Below are 25368 nucleotides of genomic sequence, written 5' to 3'. Positions count from 1 at the left end.
CCAACGCTGAACATATGCTGACAAGTGAATGTAACAAAGAAAATGGAGTTGAGCAAACACATCATGCGGCAAAGAGACAAAAGATGGAACATTACAGAAACGAAATAGCAATGATAATGATGATCCCTTCCCTAAGTATTCCACTCATGCATCTTTTTCTCTTCCTGTTTTTTTTTTCTATGTACCAATAACAAAGAACAACCATAACAATAAGAAGGAATTACCCACATCACCACACCCTTCACGATCTTACCCTGCACGAGCCTTACTAAATCTCCTTTCTCGCTTCGCCTTCACTCCTCATTCCTTTGATGTCTTCCTTTATTTCCCGTCACTTCAATGTGGACGATTATCATGCTTCACTTCTCTCCCTTCACTCACTTCACTCCCGTCATCGCCTGCACTTCACCTGGTGTGCGAGAATGACCCTTCAGTCCTCCCATCTCATTACTGCCACGTGTCCTCCCCTTGAAAGCTTTTGGTCTAGTTTTTCCTCACACATAAAAGAAAAAGGTGAAGAAAAATCAAGAATGGGGAAACAGGAAGTAATACGAAAAAGAGCAGAACAGAAAATGCAAACAGAAAGAATAAGAAATAAGAACAGGAGCAGAAATTAGACAGGAGAGATATTGGATGTTACTTATTTCCACATTCTTATGAAATTAGATTAAAAAAGAAAAAAAAAACACGTGCAGACATTTCTCTACCAGTGTTGTTGTCATAAGAGAGGCAGGCACGAACAAGCTTGCTGTCATGTGTGTTTCTTATCACGTCATCCATCTTTATGTTGAGCATGAGGAAGAATAAAGCTTATTCACCTTTTCTTTCGCGTTACTTGCGGGTGGTGCTGAGTTAACATTTTTGACACACCCAGAGAGAGAGAGAGAGAGAGAGAGAAAAAATTGTAGCTAGTCTGATCTTTATTTAGTTGTACCATTGCTGTCCTTCCTCTCTGAAAGTCTCTTCTTACTTTTTCTCCTTCCTTTCTTTCTTCCTTCCTTCATCCATTCCTTCCTCTTTCCTTTATTCCTTCCTTCCTTCCTTTCATAGCTTTCCTTTCCATGCCTTGTTCGCATCTGTATTACTGTTGTGTCGTTGTTTTCGTTGTTGTTGTTGTTGTTGTTGTTGTTGGTGGTGGTGGTGGTGGTGGTGGTGGTGGTGGTGGTTCTGGTGCTGGTGCTGCTACTGTTATTACTGTTCGCTTTCTTATTCTCGTTTCCTATTCTTCTTGTTCTTTTTCTTCTTCCTCATCTTCTTCTTCCTCTTCCTTTTCCTCTTCCTCTTCCTCCTCCTCCTCCTCCTCCTCCTCCTCCTCCTCCTCCTCCTCCCTTTCCTCCACTCGTAGTTTCCCCATAACAGTCAGTCAGCAGATATCCTGTGAATAGGTTCACACGCCTCCTGTTCTTTCCTTCCTACTCGCGTGTATTCCTAGGTGTGTATTCCTGGGTACGTATTCCTCCCTTCCTCCTCTATTTACTGTCCCTATCTCCTGCTTCTCCTCTTCCTCTTTTTCCTCCTCCATTTCATCCTTTTCCTCGTTCTCCTTCAGTTTTTTCTCTCTCTCCCTTTTAATCTCTCCCATTATTCGTGTGTGTGTGTGTGTGTGTGTGTGTGTGTGTGTGTGTGTGTGTGTGTGTGTGTGTGTGTGTGTGTGTGTGTGCAGACATTCTCTTAATCAAATTATTTAGTATGAAATTTGTCAACCAATCACGCATCTATCGACACTGCAAGTGCTGCCTTGTCATTGGCCAGTGTTGGCGCTGGAATTCAGAATCATAGTAAATACGTAGATAAATAAACAGATCGGCCTGATAAATCGTCCTAAGCTGTGTTCACACACATCAGGGCCATCATCATTACGCTTCATTTCCGGGTCTGTGCTATCCGGGCCCCTCCAGCGATACCTCACACTAGTGTCTCTCCCGCCACCCGCTGATACCAGACGCGCCAGTGAAGCTTCACGCCCAACACGAACCAGTTCCCCCTGAGGAGATTAGACTAACATTTGTCGCTTTTATTTTTAATGAAATAAAGGAGGAAGAGCATCAAAGGAAATATAAACATATTCGTACATCCATGTCCAATAAAACTGCAAATCTAAATAAAAAGAAATATAGCATTCTTTACTATAATTCCTAGTGAAGAAGAGAAGAGAGGTTCCGCGTGCAGCACGGAAAAGATCGTACACGTCACTCAACGATGATAATGAAAGCAAGGACTCTATCACTCTAAGAAACCCAAGCAGTCGCCAGTCACCGCCTCTGCCAGTGTTATCAGCGATGAGGAGGATGTGGGCCTGTTGGCGGTGAGCTGAGAAACACGAGCGTGGCTCAGTTCATGAAGCGAAAGGTGGATTGATTCGTGCTCCGGCAAAGAAGACTCTGTCGATACTTCTAACGGGTAGCATTGCCACTCGCATGTTGACACGTGTGATCCCGCCTTAAGGGTCTTCCATTAAGACTGGAACATCACACATAACGAAGCTGTTGTTGCTGTTGTTGAAACGTTCGCCAACAAGAAGATTCACGCTTCACTATAAGAGGAGAAGCACCAGCAGGCTTTACAGATGCTTGAATGTCAGAGATTGTCGTTTATCAATTATTTAGGGGGAAATATCGCCGATCACTTCTTCTGTAATGTTGTATTGTCTGTTGGTGTTGTGAACGTCAGGCTGTGGAGGCACTGCAGGGAATGTTACGAAAACGACTCAACGTATGTTCTATCTATTTATCAATTACATATTTTTGCGTTGAGATCATCAGTCATGTGGCTGCAGTGACTGACTTGGTCCACACTCGCCCCTTGAGGAGCTGAATCTTTACGTGCACAATTTCACCACCGCCTTCACGCTATCCAATATACTTGCCTCACACAATAAATATCAAACTCTTTTTGAAGTTTACAGCTTATTGCATCAATTCTCAGTCACGTTCATGTCCACTTGAAGCAATGCAGAATACTGGATATAGCTTTTAATCGTAATGATGACATTTTACTTTTGTTTCTTTTTTATTCCAATTCATTTATTTCATTATTTCACGTAACAAAGCTAAAATTTCAATGCTTTGTCTGACTTATTCTTCTAAGTCATCTTTCTCAGAGATAGTCTTTGAATGTTTGTTTCTTATATTCAAATTTAGCAATTTTCTCCTAACTTTTTACTCATGGTTACTTCATTGGTGCAGTGGATAATGCACCTGTGTGGATAACACATTCGTGTGAATTATGCCTCTGTGTGCATATCGCATCTGTGAATAACGCACCTGTGTGGTTGATCCACATGTCTGGATGAGGGTGATGCACCTCTGTGGGTGGCACACCTGTGAGTGATGCATTTGTGTGAGTGACACTTATGAGTGATGCGCCTGTGTGGGTGACATACATACGTGTGGATAACACAGCGTGGGTGGCAGTGTGTTGATGACACAGTAACCTTTCCTCCACATTCTGAGATTCATGTCCTTTATTTTTCAGAACAAGATCGTTCAGTTCTTTTGTATGACGTGTCGAAAAATATAAAAGATAAAAAATCTATCTTTAACTTTTCTGTTGCAGTTTTTCCTGTTTGGAAGTAAACATTGTGAAGCATTTTTTCCATCTTTGTCGCTCCTCTCAGACGAAATGGGACAACTACCATTTTTCTGCTTCTCCACTGATTTTTTTTTTTTTTTTTTCTAGATTCAACCTTGTCCGATCCTTGCTTCCTCTACATCTGTGCACCACTCAGTCGTGCATGTCATCTGCATTTTGGATTGTCGTTTTCCTTTTTTCTTTTTTTTTCTGTTTCCGGCTTCACACCTCACAGTCTTGATTTCTTTCTTACTGTACCTTTATCTATCTACTATTCGTATGCATGAAGGCTCACCTTTCTGTGTTGCTGGAGCTGCACGTGCGTATTCCCTTAACTTCAACAGAATCAGGATGACTGACCATGACACTCTCTAAAGATCCGTGCAATCAATCTGTTATGTAAGTTAAGAGTTTCTGGGAAGCGTTCGTAGAAGGATGACCTTAAAATGTTTGCGAATCCACAACCTCTTTGCTTATCCTTGGCATATTTTTATTAACCCCTTCAATACCGTGCCGCGTTTCCATATTCATTCTGGTTACAGTTTAGCGATTAGAAATTTGAATAGTAAATACTGTGGCCATTAATCTTTTGATCTCCATAGACCCTATCCAATGCAAATACAATCGTCTTTTCATAATCATGGTAAAAATGAGTCTCAGTACTAAGAGAGTTTACATTTTTGTCATTTGTTTCTGTTTACTTAATGTCGCTCACTTTTCGATGTAGATTCAATAAAACACTCGCTAATGCTTTTAATGGCAAAGCAAAATTAGAAGCTATAATTGTGTTCCTTATAAAAGCAAATTTATACCAACATTCCATCCTGGATAATGTGTCGCTGCCTTGATATCCCTCCTGTTTCTTTTCAGTGGAGGAGTTGTGTTACTGCTTGGTGAGCGCTGCGTTCACACTTCATAGTCTGTCAACTCTCACTTTACGTTTTCCTGAGACATACAATAACGACACTACATAGAAGATATTTGAGACCGATGGAGTCATAAAGAATGTTCAATATACATTATTATTGTTATTGTTATTATCATTATTATTATCATTATTATTATTATTATTATTTTTATTATTATTACTATTATCATTATTATTATTATTATCATTGTTACTATTAATATTATTGTTATCATCATTATTATTATCACTATCATTATTACTATTATCATTATTATTATTATTATTATCATCATTATTATTATTATTATTATTATTACTATTATTATTATTATTATTATTATCATTATTATTACTTTTACCATTATTATTTTCATTATTATTATTATTATTATCATTGTTATCATGATTATCATCATTATTATTATCATCATCATCATGAAGTGATAAATACCAAGGTTATGCTGTTTAACTGAAAGAACGGCGAAATTAAGTGGTTATTTTATATTATTTGTTTTAATCCTCTAAGTTTGTCCGATAAAAAAATTCAAAACACACACACACACACACACACACACACACACACACACACACACACACACACATGCTACCACCCACCATCACCACCACCACCACCACCACCACTACTCCATCTCACCTCTCGCCTCTCACCTCTTATTGCCTCGTGTTCCTCCTCTAAGTACCTATTTATCGCTGCTCTCCACAACTCTTGCTGTAATCTCGTTTACATCAAATTACGCATCTGCCTTCACCCTTAAGCCGCCGTTATATCCCACCACACCACCACCTTCACCACCACCACCACCATCACCACCACCACCACCACCACAGCAATAATCGCAACATAACCAATGCAGACACGATCCTCAAAACCGTCTGGTTAAATTTGGCCTTCATTAACCATGTAGTGATGTGTGTGTGTGTGTGTGTGTGTGTGTGTGTGTGTGTGTGTGTGTGTGTGTGTGTGTGTGTGTGTGTGTGTGTGTGTGTGTGTGTGTGTGTGTGAATGTGTGCTCACGTGCATTAATTTGCAAGGAATTCTATTTGCCTCCCATATTTTTTCCCCTCCGCAGCGAGGCAGGAAATGGTTATTCCTCACCGGAACTCTCCCACTAAACCTTGCCCGGATATTTACTCGGTATTCCATCCATCTGTCTGTGTTTTTCTTTCTTTCCTTTCATTTTCGCAGTTACCTCAGCAGTGCCTGTCTCACCAACACACCACCCTCGCATTTTCATGTAAACCACGTTATTTTCAGTTGAGTTTTAATCCTGATTTTCTCGATGTTAAAGAGGACACTGAAACGTAATATTCCACTCACAAGAGGAGAAAGAGATGGAGGATTTATTTCATACAATCAACAAAACTTGCAACACATCCCTTGAGAGGAAAAAGACATACTTCGACATAAGGAATGAAAAAAAAAACGATGGGAACAAGTACAACATTCAGAGTAGATGTACAAAATTCTATAGACTGTTAGATATGCATCTCCCGGGACAGCTGTTAAGGGAAGCGTGGCGAGGAGGGGCACACGTCACCATCACCACATACACTTCCCTATTTCCCCTCTGCCCAGACACACAAACACAGATTAGCGCAACTGCCAGTCTTAGCTTAGCCTCAGAGTGACAGCCACGCAATGCTGTCATCTTAAGGGGGCTGAGGGAACTAACTAAAGACAGGGAGGCAAAGTGAGCGAGTGCATCAGGTTTGGATTCGTTAGAAGGCAGCAACAAAAGGACGATAATGAAAAGAGCCTTTGTGTATGAAGCAATGAGAGAGAGAGAGAGAGAGAGAGAGAGAGAGAGAGAGAGAGAGAGAGAGAGAGAGAGAGAGAGTGTGTGTGTGTCTAAATCGCCAATGAACCGATTATGGTTTATGAATACGCGAAATATCATGAATTATTTTACATGCCATTTCAGGCTCAACCGGGTATGAAAATAATTCTTTTGTAGTACTGGCAAAGTGGTATCTGTCTCTCAGGTTGCTGGGCGGCTCTCTGTAACGTCCAGTTCTGTTTGCATTCCGTAGCACATACACAAACATTCCTTTACCTTCAAGCACACAAACCGTTAAATAATCATACGGGTGAACGAAACAAATATTGACATACATAAAGAGACACGTAATGACAAGAACAAACGGCCACCAGTAGTGATGGTAATGGTAATGGTGGTGACGAGATAGCAATGAGTGTAATGTCATGTGAAGACTGAGTATAATGGTGGTGGTGGTGGTGGTGGTGGTGGTGGTGGTGGTGGTGGTACCGTCACGTGGACACACTAGTGCTAAACATGCTTATTATATTACGAGTATCTTTTACAATACTTGAGGTCCTATAAAAAACACATCTCATCTCGTGCTAAAACAGCTTGACTGAAGCTAAGTGTTCTTTGCCGCCTTCATATATTTTTCCCTTTCTTACAGATCCTAACTCCGGACAGGGACCTTATTCATCCTTGTATGGGAGAGCGGATTTCACTCAAACAGCCTTTAAGCAAAACGGGATAAAAGCTTTTCTCGTTAGTGTCTCCCATCACTTAACAAACTGCCTTCAATGCCACTTGTTATCTTCTTTTTTTTAAGTAAGAGGGAAGACCAGCCAAGGGCAAAAACAAATTGTGGTTAAAAAAAAAAAAGGCCCACTAAATACATAATAATGAGAAGGGGACTCCAAGGATGGTAAATGAGTCTTCTTCGATTTTAAACTTTTGCGTGAAGAATATATGTGTAGTTAAATGCATGTCATTTTGTGTGTAGAAAAAGAGTAGTCTTTAGAGGACGGGCTGTGACTGCCCACTTGTGTTGTGAGGTATATTATTATATGTATGGGTACTGCTCTTCTGTACTTGCTAACTCCATGCCTTCCCTCTCCCGCAACATCGCTACACAAAACCCCACTCGTTCTCAACATCCTGTTTGCCTTATAAATGCATAACTTAATCAGTATCTTTATTCCTTCATCCATTTTACCGGTAAACTGTGAAACTTTATTTGTTTATAAATTTCTTCTATCTCCTTTCAATGACGTAAACTGCTTTGAAAATAGAATACGAACACGCGAGTTGAATTACGTAAACTGGCAAACATTTTGAAAACTTCCCCTAACTGTCTGTTGGGAATAGAAAAAAATTGAAAAGTTGTTCATTTTTATTTTTATTTTTTTTCTCTCAGCTAGACAGGTCGACATTTTAGAATACTTGTAACCATGAAGTAATTCCCTGCAGTGATAAATTAGTGTTTCGAAACGTGAGAAACTGATGTGAATAATGTAGCGATGAAGGATGTCTCCCTAAAAGATCGATCCCCCCAGCAGGACACTCAAGGTACACCGCTCCTCACCCATCGAGCCGTAACGATCGCCACGGCCTAAGCGGAGTCTGGCTGGCCTTGACTGTCTCGCCACTGCACTTCCAAGGAGAAATTTCACACGCTCACAATTTCCAAGATACACAACTCGCCATCAAAAAACTGCTTTCTCTATCTGAGCAGGAGGTGACTAGAACGGTAACCCAATTCGTGAATGTTTTACTTTTAGGCTCCATCCGCGAAATGAAGTACGATTTTTTTCTCTCTCATATTTAACTTTTTTGAAAGCGGGAAATTAAAGAGGTTTTTTATTCTCTCTCTCTCTCTCTCTCTCTCTCTCTCTCTCTCTCTCTCTCTCTCTCTCTTTTATTTGTGCCTTTGGTCGGAATTCCTTATGCATGAAAAGCCACGACCTCACAGCTTTTAGAGTAATGACGACTGCTTACACTTGAACTCGTGAACTTGTGTGTGTGTGTGTGTGTGTGTGTGTGTGTGTGTGTGTGTGTGTAATTCACCTCGGTCGCCTCCTGGTCACCCAGCCAGTCTTCCCCATTACGGAGCGAGCTCAGAGCTCATAGACCGATCTTCAGGTAGGACTGAGACCACATCAACACACTCCACACATCGGGAAAGCGAGGCCACAACCCCTCGAGTTACATCCCGTACCTATTTACTGCTAGGTGAACAGGGGCCACACATTAAGAGGCTTGCCTATTAGCCTCGCCGCTTACCAGGACTCGAACCCGGACCTCTCGATTGTGAGTCGAGCGTGCTAACCACTACACTACGCGGTGTGTGTGTAATTCACTGTTTGATCTGCTGCAGTCTCTGACGAGACAGCTAGACGTTACCCTACGGAACGAGCTCAGAGCTCATTGTTTCCGATCTTCGGATAGGCCTGAGACCAGGCACACACCACACACCGGGACAACAAGGTCACAACTCCTCGATTTACATCCCGTACCTACTCACTGCTAGGTGAACAGGGGCTATACGTGAAAGGAGACACACCCAAATATCTCCACCCGGCCGGGGAATCGAACCCCGGTCATCTGGCTTGTGAAGCCAGTGCTCTAACCACTGAGCTACCGTGTGTGTGTGTGTGTGTGTGTGTGTGTGTGTGTGTGTGTGTGTGTGTGTGTGTGTGTGTGCTTGGTGAGAACAGGACGTGAAGGCAGGAAGTCCTCCCTCAGTCGGTTGCCGTTAGTGCTGCACCACGAGCCGCGGGAGGGTCAAAGTGAGGGCGGGTAAAAACGCTAATGAACTAAAAGGGAGAACGGAAGCCCGGTCGCCGAATAATGTTAGGAAGCGACCATTGCCACTTGGTTCCTCAACATTTATAAAACAATTATTTCTTCAATACAAATTATAGCAAGACCATTGTATTTCTACTTTCTCCATTGACCAAAAACTAATAACTCAACTTCGGAAAAAAGGAAAAAAGGAGGAATTTCTACAAGGTCAGTAATTCATTATATGATCCACTTATGAACACAGTAAGTCATCATCACTATCTTTATTATCATTCCCATTGGCAGTTTGGATCAGCAGAAGTTACACACACATATACCTACACGCACGCACACACACACACACACACACACACACACACACACACACACACACACACACACACACACACACACAAACACACACACACTGAGCTCGCTTCGTAATGAGGAAGACTGGTTTGGTGACCAGCAGACGACCGAGGTGAATTACACAAACATCAAACATACACACACAAACACACACACACACACAAACACACACACACACACACATACACACACCGCGTAGTGTAGTGATTAGCACACTCGACTCACAATCGAGAGGGCCGGGTTCGAGTCCCGGTAAGCGACGAGGCAAATGGACAAGCCTCTTAATGTGTGGCCCCTGTTCACCTAGCAGTAAATGGGTACGGGATGTAACTCGAGGGGTTGTGGCCTCGCTTTCCCGGTGTGTGTTGTGTGTTGATGTGGTCTCAGTCCTAGCCGAAGATCGGTCTATGAGCTCTGAGCTCGCTCCGTAATGAGGAAGACTGGCTGGGTGACCAGCAGGCGACCGAGGAGGAGGTGAATTACACACACACACACACACACACACACACACACACACACACACACACACACACACACACACACACACACACAGGCCCGGTAGCTCAGTGGTTAGAGCGCTGGCTTCACAAGCCAGAGGACCGGGGTTCGATTCCCCGGCCGGGTGGAGATATTTGGGTGTGTCTCCTTTCACGTGTAGCCCCTGTTCACCTAGCAGTGAGTAGGTACGGGATGTAAATCGAGGAGTTGTGACCTTGTTGTCCCGGTGTGTGGTGTGTGCCTGGTCTCAGTCCTATCCGAAGATCGGAAATAATGAGCTCTGAGCTCGCTCCGTAGGGTAACGTCTGGCTGTCTCGTCAGAGACTGCAGCAGATCAAACAGTGAAACACACACACACACACACACATGCAAACACACACACACACACACACACACACACACACACACACACACACACACACACACACACACACACACACACACACACACACACACACACAGACGGAGCTCGCTCAGTAATGGGGAAGACTGGCTGGGTGACCAGCAGACGACCGAGGTGAATTACACGCCGCAGAGTTTAGTAGTTAGCACGCTCGACTCACAATCGAGAGGGTCCAGGTTCGAGTCCCGGAAAGCGGTGAGGCAAATGGGCAAGCCTCTTAATGTGTAGCCCCTGTTCACCTAGCAGTAAATAGATACGGGATGTAACTCGAGGGGTTGTGGCCTCGCTTTCCCGGTGTGTGGACTGTGGTGTGATCTCAGTTTACCTGATGATCGGTCACTACGAGCTCTGAGTTCTTTCCGTAGGGGAAAGACTGGCTGGGTGACCAACAGACGACCGTGGTGAATAACACACACACACACACACACACACACACACACACACACTCAAACAACGTTAAAAAGAAAAGAGAGCAAATTTTACAATTTTCTACCTCCTTTCCATCAGTGACGGAGGAAAGAATGTGGAGAGAGGAAAGAAGCATTGCCTGGCTGGACCATGAGCAGATCACAGCCAGAGGGAGGCAAACACCTGCAGCTGTGGTGGAGACACTGAACGCTGTGGAGAGTGGAAGATTGGAAAATGCATAGAGGAGGAGGAGGAGGAGGAGGAGGAGGAGGAGGAGGAGGAGGAGGAGGAGGAGGAGGAGGAGGAGGAGGAGGAGGAGGAGGAGGAGGAGGAGGAGGAGGAATACATACATAGGAATACATACATAGGAAAGACGAGTGACAGGAGGCCTTGCGACCTATGACGAGGTCACTCGTTTACTATACTACATGTACAGAAGCTACATACTTAGTAGGAGGTAAGGATAGAACAGATGAAGCTCCTCCCCACCCACCACTCCCTCCGGCGTCACCCGGCAAGAAATAAGACGAAAAATACACCCCGATTGCTGAGAAGGACAATCGGGGAAATTTATACAGGAAAGATGGGAAAAAAGAGAGTACTAATGTAACTACTACTATCGCTAAGAAAAAGAGATATCTAGTGTAACTACTACTATCGCTAAAAGAAAAAAAAAATTCGGAAACCATTTTCTTTATAAAACTTGTCTAATTTACTTTTGAACGTAGCTACCGTGTTAACTTGGACGACGGACGCTGGCAGCTTGTTCCAGTGTTCAACTATTCTTACGTTAAAAAAGTTTCTTCGCAAATCAGTATTAAATCGCTGTCCTTTAAGCTTCAAGCCGTTATTTCTTGTTACTGATTGTGAAAGCTCAAAAGATTCTCATAATCGATCTTATCTATATTTTTAAGTATTTTAAACGTTTGAATGAGGTCACCTCGGATGCGACGATCTCTGAGGGAGAACATATCTAGTCTTTTGAGACGTTCTTCATATGACAGGCCACGTATTCCGGGGATTAGTTTCGTTGCTCGTCTTTGAACGCTCTCTAATTTATTAATATCTTTTTGATAACATGGAGACCAGAACTGAACCGCGTATTCCAAATGCGGTCTCACTAATGATGTATAAAGACGCGTTATGACTTCAGGTGTTTTATAATCAAAATTACGCGCGATAAATCCTAAAACAGTGTTAGCTTTACGACTAGCGGCCGAACACTGTGCAGCACATTTTAAGTCATTTGTTATGAGTACTCCCAGGTCCTTCTCTTCAGTGACTTTAATTAAGTTACGTCCATGTAATTTGTAATTATATTTCACATTGTTTTGGCCGATGTGCATTACTTTGCACTTATCTCCATTAAAATGTAATAGCCATTTATCGCTCCAGCTACTAAGGTTGTCCAAATCCCGCTGGATGGCAGCAGGAGGAGGAGGATAAACAACAACGAAAACAACAAAAACAACGGTAACAAACAACAAAAATAACAAAAACAACGGTAACAAACAACAAAAACAACGAGAACAACGGTAACAAACAACAACAACAACAATAATAACAATTGAAAAGACCAAGAAATGGCGATAGGGAAGGAAATTATAATATTTTGTTGAAGTGTGCGACAAACAAAAGAAAAGACACGAAGAGACGAGGAGAAGTAATGCAAATGAAGCCCAAACAGTAACAGACCTTGTCCTACTAATTAGACTGTTTGGGCAAAGAAGAGACGGAAGCAAAGTGACACAGTACACATAGAAACACTCATCAGAAAGACCCGTGACTTTAGGACAAGACTGATAGCTTTCCAGTGTCAAGAAGGATGACTAACTCGTTCATTACTAAACTAATTTTCTACTTAATATCTACAACTTATTGGTCAACTTTTGTGTTAACCTCTCATAAAAATTTCTATGGCATAAAAAAAAGACATCAGCCTTCTGTTTTCCATTCTTTTTCTCATTTTTACTATGCTAAGAAAGTTAACAAAGGAAAACAACATAAAAAGAAAAGTCAGAGAGAACGAAAATATGACAGGAAAGACATAGAGGAGAGGTAGAAGGACTTTATAGTTCTAAGAATTTGTTGGGGCCGCCGTGGTACAGTGGAACCATGCGTGCTTTGGGGTCCGAGTGGTCTCCAAGCGCACGGGTTCGAATCCTGTCCACGGTCCGAGTGTAGATTGGGCTTCCTCACTCGGGGCAATGGTTTCCTAGCAGGTGGACTTTGAGATAGGAAGTACCCCAAAAAGTACCCCCTTTAGCCCATAAATTCCCGTGAAAAGCCCACATGGTATAAAAAAAAAGAATCTTATTGAAGGAAGACCATATCAACAAAAGAGTTACAAAGAACGAGAATATGACGAGAATGACGAGGAGATGGATAGTGACGCTTTTACAGTGCAAGGAAGGCCATTGAAGTAAAATCACACGAAGGGCTACAGAGGACGAGAAGATGACAAGAAGGACAAGGAGAACGAGTGGTGGTGATGCTTTTATACTGCGAGGAAGGTTAATAAAAGGACCCTTGTGCACCCACCCACCCACTCATCCACACACACATACACACACACACATTGGTACTGGAAACACAAATTCGTTCAAAATCACAGAAGCCTAAGGAGGAAGCAGGAAGTCATTAATTCTGTAATGGCCAACACGTGGTAAGTCAACATCAATAAATAATTAGAGCAACATTGCCTGGGTAACTCAAGTAGATTCAGTAACCATTCCTCTAACTAATGATTATATTTATGAATACAATCTCGAGCACATGTCTCTCTCTTTCTTAACCACGTTTTCAGTAGCTCAGAATGATTTGTTTTCGACGTATTTGTTTTATTTTAGACCTCAGAGGATGATGTGACACGGATACCTTAACCCCTTCAGTACTGGAATGTGTTTCTACCTTGAGTTTGGTTGTGATTAAACCATTTCATTTACATTAGGAAGGGTCTATGAAGGTCAAAAGATTAATGGCAAGAAACTTCACTATTCTAATCCCCACATAAGTTTCTGAAGCTGTATAATATAACCAATTAGTAAGCAGAATAAATATGAAAACGCGTCATGGTACTGAATGGGTTAAATTCTCACCTCATGCATTTTTTCACTTTATAATATGACACTTGGACTTTGGGAGGAAGGAGCTTTGTTCTTTATATATAATGAACACAGATTGTGGATGATATTTTTTAAATGTATCGCATGTGTATGCATGTATTCAAAGGTTGTGTGTGTGTGTGTGTGTGTGTGTGTGTGTGTGTGTGTGTGTGTGTGTGTGTGTGTGTGTGTGTGTGTGTGTGTGTGTGTGTGTGTGTGTGTGTGTGTGTGTGTATTTACCTAGTTGTATTTACCTAGTTGTAGTTTTACAGGACCTGGGCTTTACGCTCGTGTGGCCCCGTCTCTATATCTACACTTATCCAAGTGTGTGTGTGTGTGTGTGTGTGTGTGTGTGTGTGTGTGTGTGTGTGTGTGTGTGTGTGTGTGTGTGTGTGTGTGTGTGTGTGTGTGTGTGTGTGTGTGTGTGTGTGTGTGTGTGTGTGTGTGTGTGTGTGTGTGTTGTATTTGATATGTAAGTCAAACCTATTTCGGTGATTAGAATGCTCATCCTCATAGATAACTGCTTCAGTACACCCGCTCTTGCCACATTATTATTAAGTTAACTTGTCTGTTATGGAGCACCAGCTTGATAGGCAGTACCGTTCCTCTCTGGTTAAAAGTTTATTTGTATTCAAATTGTATGTATATGATGCTAATGAAATATTGCACACAAACAGTAGATATATTAGTGAATAAATGGATAAATAAACTTAATAAAAATAAGATGGTTGATTTGGTGATCCCAGTATTAGGAACCCAGCTGGGAAACACTTCACCTTCCTCACCTTAACTAATTAGATGCAAAGACGACTATTCTTAGCCACCGCACACTGCCTTCCGTCACCACCACAGGGGAGCTGGGAATAACATTAATGGGATTCAGATTATAATTAGTTTCATAATGCAGTGTGTTTATGCACGAGTCCAATGTTGTAATGTTTCTGATACATTAAGCAGGGATGAGCAAGGATTTGTTAGTTCTTGCCACTAAACAGGACTTCATACATGACTATGTACACACATATAAATACATGCATACATACATAGAGAAACAGACAAATAAACAGACACAGAGACAGACAAACACAAACGAATAGACAGACAAAATACACAAATAAATAAAACAACAAACAAACATAGTCACATCAGCTGCTTTCGATGCATGTTTGTTTTTTTTTTTTATTATCTAAGCTATCTACATCATAAGAGAATGTTCACATCTTCTAGCTACTCGCATACACGATTGGGAGAGACCTAAGAATCACCCTTAGTACTGAGTCAATAGAGAGCTTTAAGATACAGAAAAAAATATATCGATACAGATGAGAACATAAGAAAATAAGGGAAGCTACAAGAAGCCATCACACCTAAACGCGACAGTGCCTGTATGAAATCTACCTACCTATTCCCACCTATCATTTCCATCCATATATCTAATTTTCTTTTAAAGATCCTAGAATTAACAACCTGCTTATTGAGTTTCTTCCATTCATTCACCACTCTATTGATAACAAAATAGGAAAATGAAGGAGGCATAACAATATAAGGGATGACAGATGGGAATAGGTAATTAAGATTAAGTATCTAAGGTAATTGAGGAAGGCGTCCAGTAAATACCTATCAAATCGCATAAAGCGAGGGAATGCTGAGGCAGGAAAGCACTAATGGAGAATGTAATAATAGATGGAATGCAATGGAATGTAATGGAGTGGTAAGTTGTACAGTGAATGACCACGTGGTATTGTGTAGCGGTTTTAAGCCACGGATTGTTAGTGTAACACAGTGGCAATGCTGTGATGGTGTGAGGTAATGGCGGGAGTGGTGGTGAGGAGTGCTGTGTGTGCGTGGAGTGACAGGTGGCGTGATGATGTGATGAAAGGCTGAGAAAGTGGTTGTGTGGTGTGGTGTTGTGAGAAGCGACAAGTGAGCAACATTCAAATGGTATAAACTGCAGAGGTGTTGTGGATCAGTAGTGTAATGCTATCAGTACATTCATACATACATACATACATACATACATACGTGAATAAATGCATATATAAAAAAATAGCTACAAAACACAAATTAAGATTCAGAAATAGCTTTATGCACATTGTTGTCACCACGTATCCTGCTTCCTCCGCCACGCATATTTGTCGCATTCAAATGTGTTGAGGCAATCTGATGAAGCGTGTCGTATTGGATTCTTGAGTCATGTCGCATTCCTGTGCAGATGAGCAGCAAATATCTCCGCCACATGTCACATATTTAACATACGGATAATGTTTATATATATATATATATATATATATATATATATATATATATATATATATATATATATATATATATATATATATATATATATATATATATATATATATATATATATATATATATATATATATATATATATATATATATATATATATATATATATATATATATATATATATATATATATATATATATATATATATATATATATATTTCTGGGGGCTGGTATAGTGAATGCGCGCAGCTGCTATTAAGTACAAATCCTGCTCAGCCTCAGTCTTCACTTATGAAGCAGTGCAGTCCCTGTGAACAAGGCTGATACAGCCAAAGAGTCTTCCTGGTGACGCAGGCACAGGCCGGACTGAATCAGCACTAGCGTGAGTGAGGCGAGCCGCGGGCCACCCATCATGCATCTGAAAGGTAACTTGTTTTCTCACTTTCCCGTCACTCTGTTACCCGTTAGCGACCTTCACCACTTAAATTACATACTTGTACATACATTTTCCGTTCCTTAAAATGCACAGCACAGCCTCTCTTTCATAAAAAGAAAAAAAATACATATTTCATTCCATGCTGCAGTTGTTCTCTCATGTCTTTATACATATCATTCAATGTCAAATAATTTCTTATTTTCAAATATTGTTAAAATTTTCGAATATTTCCATAAAACAAACGTGCATTTGTGGAGGGTCTTAAAACACACACACACACACACACAAACAAACAAACAAACAAACACACTTTCTCTCTCTCTCTCTCTCTCTCTCTCTCTCTCTCTCTCTCTCTCTCTCTCTCTCTCTTCTTCTTCTTCTTCTTCTTCTTCTTCTTCTTCTTCTTCTTCTTCTTCTTCTTCTTCTTCTTCTTCTTCTTCTTCTTCTCCTCCTCCTCCTCCTCCTCCTCCTCCTCCTCCTCCGTTTTTTTTTCCTTTTCCCTTCACATCTGACATCTATCATCTCAAGTTAGTACAGCCAGGCTCCTGCTGCTCTCGCCACAATCACCTCGCTCTGTTCAAGTATTCAGGAGTATGGCTGACCGCTCCGGACTCTAGACTCCATCGCTATAACTCACTCTCTCCTACTACATAACCTTCTCTCTGCTGTATACACTGAGCTCTTCTTACTCCGTATCTTTCTCTCATTCCCTCGACTTGGGGTAAGGAAAATAATAGTAAAAGAATAATTTTATCTATTCTTTTCCCATCCCTCACTCTTACTGCACGACAAAACCACTTTAATAACTGATGGTCTAATCTTACCAGCAGAGTAAGCCGATTACCACATATGCTTCTAAGTTTATCAATAAATTTTCTACTCCACCGGACCACCTCCTTTCTGTAAATGTCCGCATGTGCGTTATATCCAGCAGATCCATCTCTATCTTCACCGTGCCATTAACATCACCACAGTCGTATACAGCATATGAAAACGAAAGTCCTCCCGAACTCCCAGATTTTTCTTTTCACATAAAGGTACCTCTTTTACCGAACTCTCCCCAAAGCCCTCCCAAACCTTTACATTTCCACCCACTCCACGACTCACCTATTCTTCCACGGATCCTCTGCTTCAATATCCACGCCCAACTATTGAAACTCCCGCTTATACCAAAGTTTCATTATTGAGAACCACATGAGTACCCCGTGAACCTGCATCGCTCCTTGAATTTCATCACCTTTGCTCTTTGCCACGTCCATTTTCCTACTCTCACAATCACTGGTATATTCTAATACGAACTTGCATTTTACATCTATCTACCATCTCGGTGCGCCTCAAGTCAATATATCATTCAGTCCCCAGCCTAAAGTAGAGCTACACTGATGTCTACCAAATCTACCAGGCTGGCAATCACACACAGGGTAACCAAGACAAAGCACAATACACTCATGCACAGACCATTCACACTGTTAGCCCCGTCAGCGCCTGGAGGAAAGGAAAATTTCATGGACAGCAGCATTATATCTTGATTTATATATATAGCACAGGTGACCACAAACGAAGCACATAACTAACACATACCAGAAATAACTAGACAATCTGTCGCTTCGTCTTTACATTTAAACACACTCTTAGCCCAGTCAGCCCCCATTGGAAAGGAAAATCATCATGGGCAGCAGCATTACATTTAGATCTACGTATATAGCACAGCTGGCCACAAACGAAGCACTCAACACATACAAATAATAACTAGATGCTCTCTCTTTTTCTTTATATTCTTAACACACTGTTCTGGTTTCTCGTCCTCTAATCGTAGCATGGTGAAGAAACTGAGGAAAACAACAGGAGTCTATTTTTAAACCAAACTTTGACGCTCAAGTATTTTTCTCCTATTCGACCTACTCTCTAATTCATCCTGAACATACTTTACGTTACTTTTCGATAGATGACTGGACTTTCCACTAACTTCTATTAAATTTCCACCCTCTTCGTCGTAACCCACTAATACCACTGCTACGCTCCATTCCTATTAGTCCTTCTTTAGTTCTTTTTGCTTTCTTCTTTATCTTCTTTTCAATTTTTTTTTCCTTTTCTTTTTTTTTTCGTTCTTTGTATGCTAGTTTCTATTTATATACATTCCCTGTGTTATTCTAGGTATTATCCTTTATTTTTCCTTCATGCGCAAGTTTTTCTTTCTCCATCTTGACATGTTTCTCATCTTCTCGAACTTTACGTATCTTCTTTCTTTGTGAGCTAGCTTCTCCTTTCCTTTATTTTCTTCTGTCTTCGTCTTTTTCCTTATCGTCTACAAGTTTTCTTGGTCTACATTTTTTTTCATCATCAGCCAGAGCTTTTCAATTTTTTAAACATTACAGATACTAAATTTCGTCTTTTCCCATCATATTTCTCATAGTTTTAAGGACCACAAGTACTAAACACTTCGCCGACGCAACCTGTAACACTTGGTAAACCATCTGGTCATCCATTACTCTTTTTTTTTGTACACTAATATCCGTGCAGAATATAAACAAGCCTCATCCTTTCCCTAATCATCTTTCACACTTCTAGGGATTAAAGATCTTGATGGACGCAATCTGTGACATTTCTTGAGTCATTTGGTGCGTCGTGTTTGTCGTCCACTGCTCTGGCACCACCATGCACTCCAGGCTCTCCTATCATGTTACCCTCGACGGTTCTTTCTTGCACATTCCCTCTTGATTTTATGCGTGAAGGCCAACCAAGGGAATATAGAAAATTAGAATGAAAAATGACGGTTAGGTAGTTGGATTCATCTATTAGAGCGGTTTTGTAATAATAGCGACAGTAGTTTGTATTAAAGAAATAGTCGTGTGTGTGTGTGTGTGTGTGTGTGTGTGTGTGTGTGTGTGTGTGTGTGTGTGTGTGTGTGTGTGTGTGTGTGTGTGTGTGTGTTTTCTCTTGCCCTTTTCTTCCGTCACTTGCTTTAGCAGACTATAAAAAATAAATTTAAAAAATTGCTTTATACAAAAAAAAGTCGTGTAGGAAAAACATGTGTCTGTCTGTCTGTCTGTCTCTGTTCTTGGCAAGATTTATGATTTTATAGTTATAGTTCCGGAAGTGCATTACGTGAGTGGATGAAAAAATATGGCAATAGAAATATAACTATAGGAATTAAAGTTGTCAATTTTAACCTATAATCTCTCTCTCTCTCTCTCTCTCTCTCTCTCTCTCTCTCTCTCTCTCTCTCTCTCTCTCTCTCTCTCATGCACGCGTCGATGATGGAAAGCTGGCCCGAGTCGTGCTGTATAGCGTGGGTGGGCTTCCATTTAAAGTAGCGTCGCTTAAAGGTCCAGCATACCTGTCTCTGTGTCACTTGAGTGGAGTGGCGTCAGAAGTCACGGTGAGGGGAGACGGATGAGTGCTCTTCATACTAAACAACAGGTGAAAAAATTAGTAATGGTAATAATTATAATAGTGTCATGAAGGAACCGGTTGAAACACCTTGAATGCACAGGACAGTAGTCTATTGCTATTCGTTTGTAAGACTGTAAGATGATTTTGGAGGCGCAACAATGAGTGTGGGAGAGATGAGGCAAGACCGAATTAAGAAGTCTAGCAAAAAGCGCCTAAATTAACGACGTGCAGCTACGCGTATTGCCAGAATGGCGTCGGGAATGTTTGCATGCGTATCTGGAAGCCGGCACACGAACCTCGGCAGGCACAATAAAGAAAAGAACGCGTTATGGAAATACATATAAGGGACTCCAGTGTCAATATAAATGCAGCAGACAAACAGGAAAGCATAAGTGGTTATTGGTTCTGAATATTGAAGCACAATATCTTATCAATGAAACAGTGGTATGTATGAAATTAATCCAACTGCGTCAGTATATTTGCAATACACTGACAGAAAAAAAATAGTTATATATCGCGGTTCCTGATGCACGAAATATACAGCTGAGAAAGGGTGATGCAGTACAAAAGTGCCAATGTGTGACGATGCACAGTCGTAGTCTGAGGCTCAGCAACCTTCAGCAAACCACTGTGCTTTGAGTTTCCTCTCAGCACTGTCCCGTGATCCGCCATTCTCATCACATTCACACAATGTATACAGGGTGTAATATGAGTTTCTGCAAATACTGCTAGAAATGAACGTAAAAATTATTCTAAGCAGAAAATGTTCTATACACATGCATTTTGAAGCTTTATTTAGCCGTGGGATTTAATTCAAGTGAGTGAGGTGACCGATACAACGGCTGAGCAGCAGCAGCCAGTTATCATTTGCAGATGACACACATACGTACACCCCTTCCTCAAGATAGTACAGACTGCCTGACACACTGATGTAAAACCTCGCATGACAGAAGAGAGTGTGCAAAATGTACTCAAAGAACTGGAAACGAAACGGAAAGGTGAAAATGTGAGCAACAAGAGCAAAGCGATGAGAAACAAAGGAGGGACGCAGGTTGACACGGTGCTCACGTGATTCCCAACGATGAAACTTTGGAACAAGTGGCAAAGTTTCGATACTTGGGTGCGGATATTGAGGCAGAGCGTCCGTGGAGGAATAGGTGAGCCGTAGAGTGGAAGAAAATGTAAAGAGGATTTTGAGAGGAGTTTGGTAAAAGAGGGATCTGTATTTGAAGCAGAAAAATAGGGTTTTTTGAGAGGACTGTCGTAAATGGAAGGTCCAGTGAAGAGGTAGGTATTCTGGATATACTCGTAGAGACACTTTGCTACGTTTACTTTAGAAATTTGAGAGAGCAGCAAAGATTGTGACAGAAATTCGTGGAAACCAGTACAGCTTGCTAGAGAGATAGAACAAAATATATATATTAGGTTAGTGAAGTGGCTTAAAGGAGACGATAACAAACGAGAGACGAGAACAGATGATTGGTTACTAATGTGGGAACAATAAGCCACAAGAAATTGAAGTAAAAGACGATAACAAACGTAAGAACAGATGATTGGTTACTAATGTAAAGCCCAAAGATTTATATGTAAAGGTTTTCACTTAAAGCCCAAAGATTTATAAGGAAACAAAAAGAAAGATGCATGGACCGAGGGAAGGGAAGGAAGCAATTAGTGACAAGTCAATGTATGTAGGAGGGCGAGGTGTGTATATGGGACAAAGTGGATTGGATTGATGGAAACGAGTGATTTCATATCGCTTTCCTCAATCTGAGAACAGTGGCCGGTAAAAATATCGAGAAAATATCGAAAGAAAGCGTTATTTTACACAGCACTTTGCCTGCAAATGAACTTTATCGAATTCATTTAATCTTTATTTATTATATTGTTTTATTTCATTCCATATATTGCGTTCTGGAAATGCAATTAGGCTTTTGATAGAATTTTGAAAGCTTAATGAAGTAACTGTTCTGGACCACTGCCCATTACAACACCTCAAGGACGAAAAATATAATACTTCCTTACTGAATAAAATAATGTGTTCACAGCCTTAGACTTTATCAGCGGATTTGACCTTGATAGTATAAGACAGTCAGAAAGCAAGTGAAGGTACAGGAAACGCTAAGTTCTGCACGTGTCAAGATATTGTTTTGTTTATGAGTAATTGTACTGTGTTATGTACATATATTTTTCTTTGTTATACTCTTCTATACCGCATTATAATCGACATTCGTGTACACCGCAGTGAACAGACTCTATCAATGAAGGCACAAACAGAGACAAAATCAATAGAGTTCATAGAGTTCAGCACATAACGGGATCCTTATAAATACACCCTCGTTTCCATGGAGCCAAGGCATCACCATTCTACCTACAACGGTTAATGACGAACGTGATCTCGCGTCTGGCAGGAAACACGACAACGATACAATTCTGGCATCCAAAGGCCTGAAGAAATATATATCAAAGGAAGCGTTCTCTACAGAATGGAAATAACTTGACGTGAGGAAAACTTACTGTCAGTCTTCTCATCAATTCATTGTTATTTATATATTTATTTTTCTTCGGAGATCCAGAGAGTAATTAAGCACACTTTGGAGAATACAAGAATCCATACCAGCCGGGACAAGGCTCAAGCGGGCCACAAGTTCTAAGCTCCTAAGTCTTTAGAAGCCTTTAGACAATTCCATGGGGGAAGAGAGAGAGAGAGAGAGAGAGAGAGAGAGAGAGAGAGAGAGAGAGAGAGAGAGAGAGAGAGACAGACAGACAGACAGACAGACAGACAGACAGACAGACAGAGAGAGAGAGAGAGAGAGAGAGAGAGAGAGAGAGAGAGAGAGAGAGAGAGAGAGAGAGAGAGAGAGAGAGAGAGAGGGTGGGGAGACTGAAGCAAACAATTCCGTGCTCATCCATGCCTACTGGTTCAGAATTATTGCAACATTGACTAAATGCTTTAATACATCTTCATTATGAATGTGATTATAATTTCAATAACTTTAACATTATTTACACTCTACCTCTCGTTTTTTTTTTTTTTTTTTTTTTTTTTTTTTTTTCCACCTGACAAAGCGAGCCGGATGAAAGGCAGTCGCGGGCAGCTAAAAATAGTTAACGTATTGCATCTGGTATGAAGTAAGAAGCATCTCCCAGCTGGTGCCGTGTTGTGATTAGCAAGTCGACAATCAGATTAGGAACAGCTCTTCATTTGAAGCGCTTCTTGAAAGTAAAAGGTATATAAATAGACGAGTGAGGCAATAAAGGAAAGGATGAAGGGATGAACTGATAGAAAGCAGGAGAACGGTAGTGATGTGAAGGTTGCCGTCTAAAGGTATGATGATTTTAGACCGTCTTTTCTCTCTTCCTGGAGGTGAGTGGATGAATTGCAGGTTTAAGTATGGCATAGTGGCTACTGTGTGGCTCTGTTCAGCATGGGGGAGTTTTGAGTGGTTGGGACTCGAATTCAAATGGGAAAATTCAGTACACTTAAAATTTGGCAACGAATTTCAGTACATTGAACATTGACAGATAATGCAGTACATTCACAGCTTAGGAAAAGAAATTTAATGCATTAAAAATTTGTTTAAGAAAATTTACTACATTCAATGGCGAAGTATTCAGTACACAAACAAAAGAAAAAAAAGGAAGGTTAAAAATTATAAGTTAGTCTCTTTTCCTTCCTATAATTCCGTAGTTTTTTAACAGGAATTCGAAATGAGGCTTGGACGAAGATAACCAAATTCCCTCCTTCATTTCCATCACAGCCTAACGGAGCGAGGCGCCAACACGGCAGACAAATGCAAATCACATCTAATTTCAACAACAAATTCTTTTCCACTTTACGACTTTTATCCTCCCCGCCTCAACAACCACACCACCTGAGCAATACCAGTAACCCAACACCATCACCGCACCCTTCCATTCTCTTCCTTGATTCCCTGCCTGTTACATTCTCATAAACTCCCACTGCTACACCAATTCTTCCTATTATCACTTATAACCTTCATAGACACTTATTTATATTCTATAGAAGACAAAATTAACCTTACTAAGTTCTTTTCTTTTAATTTCTATCGATAGGCGCCGTTTCTCACATCCTCAACTTCGACAATGGACAATAAAACCAGAAAAATAGTTAATAATAAAGACTAAAAAGGTAACGAATATTGAGTCTTGATATTCTGATCTATTTTTGTGCCACCTTTCTTTTTGTTCCACTTCTTTTCTTTCCTCTTTCCCTTCCTCCTCCTCGTGGCCCTCCTACACACATTCCCTAAGCTCCTCTCCAGACCGCCCTCATCCTCTCCTCCCTCACGGCTGCTGTTGTTTGCCTTCCCGTTCTTGTGTCCCTTCATGAGCTGCTCAGGATCTCGGCTGGCAAATTCCTCCTCGTTTCACCACCTCCCTAGCTCGTCCAAGGAGGGAGCAAAGTGTGTGGAAAAAGGTATTATTTCAAAGCCGTAAAAAATCTTCTCTCGTGTAACGTTTTGGTTTTAACGTGTAGTGTCCTCTTCGTTTATGAATTGAGTTTAAATAAAAGATGTAGTTTTGTTGTGGTTGTTGTTGTATTTGGACGAGAGATTTGATTGGCAGTGAGGATGAAATGTTTGTACTGGTGGCTGAGTGATGGGAAGTCAACAGTGCAACGTGGAACATATTTAAAGTCCATAGAACAATATGAAGGCGAGGGAGCAGTACTAGTGTCTGTCCCGTGTGGCAGCGAGTCGTCCTCCCCCTCGTGTTCGTGTCTAAAATATATTTCAAAAAGCACAGTTGACTTTCCATATCCATAGGTAGTACGTGTTAAATATTCCTGAGCGATATTGCAATCTGAGGCAAATAACAGAAAGGTAAATGTGAGTAACGAAACCAACGGCATTAAAAGTCACGTATTTATTTACCTTCTTTATCCTTTCCACTGCTTGGAGTTTTATTTTCCCCATTGGTTATATGTATGCAATATTATAAACCCCACATTTTTTCACTTGTTTTTTGAATAATTTTTTAGCCTCTCTCTCTCTCTCTCTCTCTCTCTCTCTCTCTCTCTCTCTCTCTGCAATTTTTTTTTTCTCGCACTTCTGGATGTTAGCGAGTGATAACAGCAGAGAAAAGAATTTATCACCTGCTATTTGTAGTTTATATTCTGCAGCACAAACTCCAAATGTGAGATAGGCAACATTACAAAAAATATAAGTACAGTAGATAAACATTCTACAACGTTCAACGAAACACTATCCCACGAAAAAACACACACACACACACACACACACACACACACACACACACACACACACACACAACTCTCAGCAATACAGCACTTCACAAACTCCAGCACACAGTTGGAAGACACAGCCAGACAACACACAACACAACATAAACACCCCTCATATTATCGAAGAGGAGCCTTAAATTCTGCAACCTTCCAGACGACCACAATCCCAAACACACAAACGAATATCTTTGCAGTAAC

Source organism: Portunus trituberculatus, chromosome 48, assembly GCF_017591435.1.
Source record: "Portunus trituberculatus isolate SZX2019 chromosome 48, ASM1759143v1, whole genome shotgun sequence".
NCBI classification, from domain to species: Eukaryota; Metazoa; Arthropoda; class Malacostraca; order Decapoda; family Portunidae; genus Portunus; species Portunus trituberculatus.
Note: the sequence above shows the minus strand (reverse complement) of the source record.